The following is a 7510-nucleotide window of genomic DNA, read 5'->3' on the forward strand; positions in this document are numbered from 1 at the left end:
TTTTAGACATCTAACTTGGTCTCACCCCTTAACACTTTAAAAATGGGAATTACATTTCAACAAAAGATTTTACATAGGGTGATTCATTTGTCTTAGAGAGTATTCTTTTTCATGACTGCTGATTAAATCCTAAAATGTCACATTGTGTAGTTCTTTGCTGCTTTGTCTTCTTCTCCCTCCTTCAATCTGTAATTTTGGAAACTGAACCTCTCGATATGTGATGAGCTTTAGGTTAGATGCTTTGGCATAAATACTTCATAGATCATGTGGCACATTCTTTTCTCTTACATCAGTAGCATTTACAGCCTCTCTAGCCCCCCTTAGCTTGTGTTAACTCTGACCTGTGGGTTCACATGTTGTCAAGCTTGTCCGCCTTTATAATTTTTCCATTAAGCAACTGTTGATGACTGTGTCAGAGATTTTTAAGAAATTGTTTTCACAATGTGATGATACAGTGTGTCTATCATCCCTTGTTTGTTTAGTGGGAGATGTTGATGGATTCTTACATTTGATGTAGCCAACTTCTTAACCTAAAAATAAAGGATTAAGTGTTTGCAGAACAGAATACATTCAATATTGTAACACTGAAAGGAGGATTCAACCACAATCATTGTTTCAGTTTGACTCACCAGGACATCAGGAAAAACGTCTGCTGGTGAATTCTCATTCTGAAAGGAAATGCAAGGATAGAAAAAACGGGAAAGAAGGTTATCCACTGCTATTCACTAAATCTGAGTGGAGTAGTAAGGCAAAGTGCTAAGAAACACAGTCACTAAATTAAAAACCATCATCAAAACCAAGAATGACTACAATTCAAACTGCCCTACCATGACCAATTTCAAACTGTAAAGCTGAGAAAGAAGAAAGATGAGTGTAAAACTATCCTCACTTTTTACCTTTCTTTAGCTTCGTCACTGCTTATGATAACTCTAAAACAAAGGCATGTTTTATTTTAAAATTTTTTAAATGGAGGGCTAATGTGCATTTATTTATGTATCAGAGTGTGTGATATTCATACGGTTTGTGTGGAAATCATCTGCCTAAATGGTTTTGATAACTGCCCTTCCTAAACATTTAATACTTAAGAATGACCTCCCAATTTTCATTTTCTTGATGTTGTTAGATTTTCCTTTGGCTGTGGCAGCTGTTCATAATGTCTGTCTTTGTGAACTTTTACTGAAAGTGAATCAAACTTGAACTGAGTGCTCCTCTTTCCACTTGTAATTTATCGGATGTGGGGAGGCACTTCATAGTGCAACTTAATATGTGAGGCACTGGGGTTTACATCTGTGGTGTTAGAGAACTTGGCTTGTCGCCCTCATTCTACGTAAGATGGGAAGTAGAAAGAGGAAGTGCAAAGCAGAAAAACTCTCTAGCTCCTCTGAAATCCCATGACAGTTGCAGTCACATTTCTAGTATTTAATTGTCTCAAATCTGCATGGCTGGAAGACACACATGATAACTTTTAGCAAGTACTCTGAGGTCCAATTCATGATAGAGACATCACGTGGGCTGAGTTGTTACATCATCATAGAACTGCCTTTGCCAACTCTCATCACAATTATTTTCGAGTCAAGGAGATTGAAGTTCAGAGTGGTGATCTCTGCAAATCTGAGCAACAAGGTCAGAGCCCAAATTTCCACTCAGACATCTGTCCAACTCACAAACCTGCTTGTCCTCTCCAGACATCCTGCCAGCTAGCCTTATCCGCAAGCACATTATCTCAGTTTTCATGGAATGTGCTCTTACCTTCATTAAGCTATGTTTTGTAACGGCAGAATACTGCTACCATAGTCTCTTTTCTGTTTGAAGAATCCATTTCTATAGACATGTCCGACAAGCAGGTGCACGCTGCCCTTTTCGTCCTCTCACTGGAAGTTTTGCAGTGAAGAACTGTATAAAATAGAGGTAACTTGGTATGGTGCTAGGTGAAGCGGAGTTCTTCCAGCTCTGGCCCAAGCAGAAAGTCAATACATTAAAAGCCAGAAACCACCAAGGAGCAATGTGCTTAGAAATTCAATACTGTAATAAGTAACTCAGCACTCTGTCCATGAAAGATCCCTCATTGTCCCCCCAAAATGTTAATGCACTGCCCCTTGGTGTCAGTCACTCCTGCCTCTTAAAACACACACATGACAGAAATCAATAAGGGGGAATTTTTTCTTCCTTGAAGTTTGCTACATAGTCTCTGAGATATTATCAAGGAAGAAATGCTATGAGATTATTTAACTACATTGGATGCCTTTGTTGTGAAATTGAAATTAAATTGAGTACTCTTCGAATGTGCATTTTGTATGAGGCTTGTAATTATATATATAATTAAAAATTAAACTTAAATGGTCTCGTTCTCTTTATGAAGCCCTCTTTCTCTCGTATTGAATTACCATATTAGTGGGGTTTATGAACTCCATTAATGAGACGAGGCTTTCCACATTACTTTCACTTCATAGCTCTGTGTAGATAGGTACCACAACCTCTGATCACAATCTGTTCTGCATTCAAGATGTGCTGGGGAAACGATGGTGCAGAGCTTGTGGGAGTAGCCAAGCAATGTCTGATTTAACTTGAGGCCCACTCTTCAAGAGGGAACCTGTGCCCTACATTGCTTGGATGGCCAGGAATCAGAGACTTAATAGCCCAGAGAGCTAGGGTAGAAACAAACCAACTGGTCTTAAAAAAAAAGAAAGAAAGGATTCTTAATGGTATTCTGTTATGCTCATAGATTAGTGCCTTGTCCAGTCATCATCAGAAAGGCTTCCCCCAGCAGCAAATGGGAGTGGATTTGAAGACCCACAGCCAGACATTACACAGAGAAGAAAGAGAGTCTAAATTGGAGATCTCCTTCATGTCCCTCTCCTCGAAGCTAAGAGGACTGCTCGGAAAGGGAAATAAAGACTGTGGGAGTCAGAGTGTATGGAGAACACCAGGAGAATGTAGCCCACTGGATCAATTCAGCAGGGCTCAGATGGGCTCACAGAGATTGAGTGGCAAGCATAGGACCTGCAGGGGTCTGCACCAGGCCCTCTGTGTGTATGCTGTGGGTATTCACTTGGTGTTTTTGTGGGACTCCTGACAGTGGGAGTGGTGTGTCTTTGACTCATTTGCTGCTCTTGGGTCTCTTTTCCTCCTGTTGGGTTGCTTTGTCCAGCCTCAGTGTAAAGGGTTTTGTCTTGTCCTATTGTATTATTTTTTTTTTTGATCATGTTTTGGTTGTCTCTTAGAGGCCTGGTCTTTTCTGAAGGGAGAAGGAGGGAGGCAGAGTGGATCCAGGGGAAGGAGAAGGTGGGGAGAAGCCAGGAGGGGTGGAGGGAGGTGAAGTTGCAGGGGGAATGTACTGTACGAGAAAAAAAAAAAAACAAAACTGTTTTTAATAACAAAGAAGACTTGATATCATCATTGCTTACTGAATGGCTTACTCTATCTTGGGCTCTTGTTAGACAAAGAAAAACCAAGAATAAGACAAATGCCTTTGTTACTGTGGATTATATGTTATTAGGAAACACAGAAACATGGACAGTCCATTATGATACTGTGTGTCTAGTATTTTGATGCTTGTAACAGTCGCCCATTAATCTGGGAAGGCAGTAAAAATGGATTCTTTAGAAAATCAGCACCATAGTGACATTAAACTGATGCAAGGGCAGTTTACTCAGGTGGAGGCCAGACTGGGCCCAGACTAGAGGCTTGGGAGGGAAGGAGAGAGTCCTTGCACATTTCAGATAAAGGAAGGTCTTTCAGAGGCTGGAGAAGCCTGGAGGACCTGAAAACTCTGAGACAGCCAAGAAGTCAGGAGTGAGGACAATGTAAAATATAAGGAACTGTTTCTAAAATTGTCAGTAAAGAATCTAGAGAAATTAGAAAGATAATTGAAAACCGTGATCATGTGATTGGAAGCGAGAGTATAATATGATCCCATTGATATTTCAAAAGGGGCCATTTGGCTGCTGGTTGTAGTAGATGGAGGGAAACCTTTAAAATAATCTAGATTGATTAGACTGGCAACTTCATTTGGAGATCTTTGTGATAGAAAACATGAACTGAAATTTGTATTCTTGACAGGTAGTTGACAGGACTCAGTGATTTCTTTTGTCTTCAGTGATGTGGAGAGATGGGCAGAATCCAACATGATGCCCAGCTTCTAGCTCAGTGTGAGTTCATTTCTGGACATACTGGGTTTGAAGTGCCAGTATTTTCCCAAGAGCAGGCACATATTCCTTGAGGCATAACTGGGACAGAGGCAAGGGTTTCTACATGATTTAATTGTCTTCCCCCAAGGTTCATGTGGTAAAGACTCGATTCCCTTAGTGATGCAATTGGAGGTGGTGGAACTTTGAAAAGGTTGCCTGGTAGGAAGACCTTAGGAAACTGGGCATCTGTAGTCATTCTGGGTTATTTGACTCATTGGTATTTCTTGCAAGAGTATGGCTATAAAAGGAATACATGTGGCTCTGCCCACCCCTCTCTGCTCCTGGTTTGAGATATGTTCATATCACTGTTCCCACCCACACTCCCATCATTGCTATCCACATGTTGAAGTGATGAACCAAGGAACAGTACTCATTCTGTGAACTCCCTGAAGGAAGGGTCAGGTTTATTCTAAAGATAGCTTTATTAAGATATAATTCACATACTGTAATAATCACATATGAAAGAACAAAATCCAGGGACTGGGGAGATGGCTCAGTGTTAGATCACTTGATGCTCTTGCAGTGGACCTGGATTCAATTGCTCATGTCCACATGGCAGCTCACAACCATCTGTCACTCCAGTTCTACAGAACTGACACTCTTTTATGGCCTCCAGGAGCATCCAGCAAAGCACTGGTACACATAAAAATTAAAGCAGACAAATCTTTCAAAGAACATTTAAGGTATAGAATTAAATGATTTGTATTCACAGATTTGTGAAACCAGCATTGTGGTAAATTATGGAACATTTTTATCACTTTCAAATGAAATCTCTTTGATATTACTCCCTGTCCCCAAACAATTGCTAATGTGTTTTCTATGTGTATAGAGTTCTCTCCCTCCCCCCCCCTCTCTTTCTGTGTTGAATGAAATGTGGTGTATATGAACATGTATGGTTGTGTATGCTTGTGCTTGCCTGACTGGGCTAGAAGTATATATCATATGTCCTGCTCTGTTACCCTCAACCTTATTCCCCCAAGACAGAGCTTTCCACTGAACCTAGAGCTATGCTGGTTGCCAGTGAGGCGTGGTGCTCCTTCTTTCCCTACTCCCCCCACAGTGTTGGGATCCCAAATGTGTGGGTGATGACATCCAGGTCTTGTTTGTAAAGCAAGTGCTCTTACTTGCTGAGTCATCTCCCTCACCTTATTCTGGACTTCCATATCAACTGAATTATAGAGTATGTGGTGTTTTGTGACTGGCTTCTTTCCCTTAATATAGCATTTGGGAGGCTCATTTATGTTACAGCACAGATCAGTTCTTACCATGAGTGTGTGCAGCATCATTCCACGAGCTGGGGCTCTGGGCTGAATGAAACAGAGAAAGCTGAGCACTAGCATTCATCCCTCACTGTTACCTGACTATGGACACAATCAGATCATTTGCCTCAATCTCCTGCTGCCCTGCCCCACCATGATGTGCTGTACACTTGAACAGTGAGACAAACCAAGTTGTTTTTCTCAGATACTTTGTCACAGCAACAAGAAAGGTGACTAATATAAGGGACCACTGAGAATCCAGAATGATCTCTGTATTTCAGGATCTGATGTTTGCAAAGAATCTTTCTTCAAATAAGATGTACAGATTCTAATGATCAAAACCTGTTCTCTGTAGCCATTTGCAATCCAAGAGAGTAATCAGAAAACCTTTGGGAGTGATAAGAGCAGGTGGGCACCATCACGTTTACATTGAAAGAGTTGGGTTTCAGAGGACGTTCTGAACCAGAATGAGCCTGTTCTGAGGTGACAAGGAATTGGTAATATTGTGCAATTCCCAGTTTCACTCCAGGGGCTGCAGGATAGAAGTGGTGTGAGTCATCTCCTTGCCATCCAAGACAACGTGCTCCTAAAGCAGAATTTCATACTTGGAGCTGACTGGAGATGGAAGACTCAGCTTGACTAGAACTTTCCTGGCACATTAGGAATCAGGAAAAAGCCTGGTGTGGGACTCTGGATCCAGCCAGTGATGAGCTGTGTGAGCTGGGGAAAATATCTGTGACTTGGTACTACTCAGATGGCTCATCCCTTAAGACAAGGGATTGGTCCAGGAGACGATGTGTTAAAATGTAGGTGCCATTTATCGAATGCCCACAGACACTAAAATGTGTATGCTATGCTAAGAATTTGGATTACAATTTTATATACTCCTTAAACACAAGCCAAGGAAAGAAACTTGTAATGGCCCCATTTTATCAAACAGACTTAGACTTAGTCAAGGCCAGATAAAGGATACACTGTACGGTAGTAGTAGACTCCAAATGAGGTCAATATTTGTTTGACTTTGATTATCTATCACCCAGCTCTCTCCACAGCATCCCTCTCTAGTGTGTTGATATCTCATACAAGGCTGAACAGCACATGACCTGACCCTTGTCACTATTACTATATTAGTTACTTCTCTTGCTGCCATGACAAAATATGAAACAAATGCAACCCAAGGAAGTAGATTTTATTTGGGCTTATAGTGGGAGAGAAAGTCTACCTTGGCAGGAAAGGCATGGTGGCAGGGCCATGAAACATCTTGCTACACATGTCAACCAAAGCAGATAGAGATGAATGGTGATGTTCACCTCACTTAACTTTTGTTTTCGGTTTAATACCCAAGCCTAGGAAATGTTGCCACCCACATGTAGGGTGGTTCTTATAACCATAATTCACTCATCCTAGAACCACCACCCACTATCGATATTCCCGGAGGTTGGTGTTCTAGGTGATTCTAGGTCCTGTCTAGTTGACAGTTAACATTAACCTTCATAACTGGTTTCTGAGACATATGCCAGATGCAGAATAATTTTTAAACAATTATCTATTTATTGTGTGGGAGTCTGCACACATGCCAGGGAGTATATGTGAAAATCAGTGGATACTGTGAAAGAGTCCATTTTCTAGTTTCACTTTGTGGATCTTGGGGACAGAGTTCGCAGGTCATTGGGCTTGGTGGCAAGCCCTCACTGAGATGTTTTCACCAGTCCAAAGCTAGTTTTCACTGGAAATGTCATTTGGGAAAGATGTGTTTTTTATTGAAGTCAGGAATTCTTAGGGAAAATTCTGACTTGGCAGTGAAGCAGAAAGGAAGAAGTATGAAACAGCAATAGAAAGTGGTTTGATGATGTAAGTTCAGACTGCTGTGCTCAACATCTGTGTCTTTTTTCAATTTATAAATGTTAAGTTCCTGTCTCCGTAACTTTGAGAGGGCTTTATAGACTTCTAATGTATCAGGGTTAGAAGAAGCCTTGGAGACAGGTGGTGTTGACATTATGTTCTTCATTTGGAACACTGGTGTAATTAAATGAATTCATTTATTCAGCATTTAGTGAGAGCCTA

This window comes from Peromyscus californicus, unplaced genomic scaffold (genome assembly GCF_007827085.1).
Source record: "Peromyscus californicus insignis strain IS unplaced genomic scaffold, ASM782708v3 Scaffold_9__1_contigs__length_137607984, whole genome shotgun sequence".
Classification (NCBI taxonomy): Eukaryota; Metazoa; Chordata; class Mammalia; order Rodentia; family Cricetidae; genus Peromyscus; species Peromyscus californicus.